At 47.9% G+C, this 2,987-nt stretch overlaps 1 long non-coding RNA gene across 1 annotated transcript; it reads left to right on the forward strand.

The window, feature by feature from the left end:
• Nucleotides 1–6: 6 nt before the first annotated feature.
• Nucleotides 7–1,333, forward strand: LOC119324237. Its single transcript, XR_005156825.1, has 2 exons — nucleotides 7–802; nucleotides 904–1,333. It is a non-coding gene; the product is annotated as an uncharacterized LOC119324237 (long non-coding RNA).
• Nucleotides 1,334–2,987: the final 1,654 nt, after the last annotated feature.

Below are 2,987 nucleotides of genomic sequence, written 5' to 3' on the forward strand. Positions count from 1 at the left end.
CCCCGCCCCCCGGCGGCCTACACTACGATGGATCTGGTTGGATCCAGATCCGCCGCCCGCTAGCCACCTTCCTCTCGCACCAGGCCTGGTAGCAACCTCTTCCCGGGTCCCTGGTGGCCGCCCGCCCCTCCGCCGTCGCACCGGTCCTGGCCGCCCAACCCACCCACTCGCGAACACACATACAAGCCGCGGCTGCAACAGCTCCTCCTGCTACGCGCCTCCCCCCAATCCCTGCTCACTCGCGGCCCCCCTGGATCCTCGGCCGGCCGCCCTCAACCACTCCGTGCGGGCGCAGCACCAGAGTCCACAACCCCTCCGCTGTTACGCGCAAACACCGGATTCGGCTAGCCAACTCCCGGCGCCGTCCCGTCCGGGCTGCTCCACCTCGCCCCGATCTAGTATCTCCGACCCCCGATCTGTCCTTTCTGGTGCAGTGCACAAACCGTTGCACTGCAGCCCACTTCCCAGGTGTGTCCATCGTCAGGCCACTCCTCGGGTGTCCCGGCGAGGTCCTCCCCTGCGTGGCACCGCATCAACAGATCTCAGGCCCCCCTTCTGCCCCTGTACAAGCTGTCACTCCTCCCCTTGCAATCCAGCCAGCCCGGACTTGCAGTGCACCTGCGCGCAGGATGCGGTTCCGCGCGTTGCCGTGCAGTCGACGCCTCCGTGCAGTTCACTGACGCGGTCCTCTGACTCGCCTGAGCTGCACGACCTGCACCAGTGTGGCGGCCGGGCACGGTGCGGGCTAGCTGCAGTGTGAAGAGCCCCGATGTGCAATTTTTTTATTCTGAATTTCAACAAGGTCGTCGCCCCTGACCACTTTCATCCTTTGTCGTAAATGAGATCCATGACAAGTAGTAGCTCACCACGGCTTGGAGTTCACTTTTGTTTTGTGTTTTTCAGATTTTTGCTGTTGATTTAGTGAATGCCTCTGCACCCGTGTGCATTTCGGTGTGCACACACGCACTGCACCGGTGTGAGCAGCTCGAATGGAGTTCGGAGTCGCAGTGCACTCCGGTGGGGGCAGTGGTGCACTCTGGTCCTGCCGCAGTGCACTCCTTCCCATTTTTGTGCCAGTTTCATGGGCGGCTCACCCTTCCGGCTGTGGGAAATTGCGATGTACAAGAAATAGAGACAAGATGGCATTAACTTTGTCTTTTGATGCAATGTTGTGGTTCAGTTTTGTTTTGTTTGTAATCTTGAAGTGCAATTAGCTTTTGGGAGACGTCCAGTGCTCGCTTCCTTGTGTGATGGGAGTATACATGTCTATATGTATGAATTTGTTGAAGTTCGGGCAATGTATTCATGCAGTTTCATTGTGGTGCACTTGCAATCCGGTGCGTGGGCGCAAGAAGTGCTTTGAGGTTCACTGTGTATAAAACTGTTGATGCAGTACACTTGCCTTGTCTCAGCAACCAGGATGCATTCATAAAAAAGTGAGAAGAAAAAAAAGAAAATTAATAGTGCACTGCACTCATCCCGCAAAGGCAAAACTTTGACGTTTTGCTTTTCGAAAGTTCATTTCCTTAGATGCAGTTTATTAGTCATGTCTAATGCAGCACACTAGCCTTGACTATGGAGTTCACATGTGTTTTTATAAAACAAAAAATAGAGAAAGACATAACGAGAAGTATGTACTTCACTTCAACTTTGTGTTGCACTTCAATTTTTCCTGAAGTGAGCTGCACTCATCCCGCCCTGTGTTTTATGAAGGCCTAAAAGGAGGTAAAATGCATCAGGAGTTGCAGTGCACTTCATCATCGTGTGTGGTTCACTACACTCGGCCTCACATTTAGATGAAATTACAAACAAAAAGTTAGCAAAAATTGTAATAGTACAGCTGCCTTTGTAGACATTGCAGTGCAGTTTTCAGTCTGGTGCAGTGCGTTTTTCTATTTGATGCAGTTCCCTCGTCGATTTTGGCATCGAAAAAAACAGAGTGTCCGCATTTCGGTAATTTCAAAACAACTCTTAAATCGTAAGGAATTAGAGAGAGTGTTCTACGTGAAAAAGTTGTGTTTCGTCGATATCTTTCCAACGCCGTATGATTTGAATTATTCCGACCAGCCGTTCGTAAAAATTTCGTGAAAAAACAGCCGCTGCCTCTCCAAGTCAGCCACACGATTTTCAAAATTAACTAAAAACCATAAGGAATCTCAAAACCATTTGTACATATGAAAGTTGCGCCTTGTCCATAGCTTTCCAACGACGTATTATACGCCTCATTTCCACAAACGGTTCAAAAACTAGAGCGAAAACAGTACCGAAAATTGTAAAAATTTCAAAAAAAAACGTAATTCCGCGATTTAGTAAATTTGAAACTGCTCTTAAACCGTAACGAATTAGAAAACATAATATATATATATATGAAAAAGATGCGCCTTGACGATATCTTTTCAACGGCGTATCATTTGCTTTATTCCGATGAGCGGTTTAGAAAAAATCACGAAAATACGCTCGCTGCCACTCGTCATCCGCCGCGCCGTTTTTGAAACTGCTCTTAAACCGCGAGGAATCTCGAAAAGTGTTCAACATAGCGAAGTTGCGTCTAATCCATAGCTTTTCAACGGTATATTATACGCCTCATTCCGATAAACGGTTAAAAAATTAGAGCAAAAACAGTACCAAAAAAATAACGCGTGCAGTTTTTTCCGACGAGAAGTTCACTAGTCTATATTGCAGTGCTCGTCGTCAAGAAGATGCAGTGCACTTGCGTTCAGCGTGCAGTGCAGAAGTGGTGTATAGAATAGTTATTCTGCTAATATTAGCAGAATAGACCGTCTGTATATATATATATATTCCGATGAGCGGTTTAGAAAAAATCACGAAAATACGCTCGCTGCCACTCGTCATCCGCCGCGCCGTTTTTGAAACTGCTCTTAAACCGCGAGGAATCTCGAAAAGTGTTCAACATAGCGAAGTTGCGTCTAATCCATAGCTTTTCAACGGTATATTATACGCCTCATTCCGATAAACGGTTAAAAAAT

The sequence above is a fragment of the Triticum dicoccoides genome, chromosome 6B (genome assembly GCF_002162155.2).
Source record: "Triticum dicoccoides isolate Atlit2015 ecotype Zavitan chromosome 6B, WEW_v2.0, whole genome shotgun sequence".
In the NCBI taxonomy this organism is placed as follows: Eukaryota; Viridiplantae; Streptophyta; class Magnoliopsida; order Poales; family Poaceae; genus Triticum; species Triticum dicoccoides.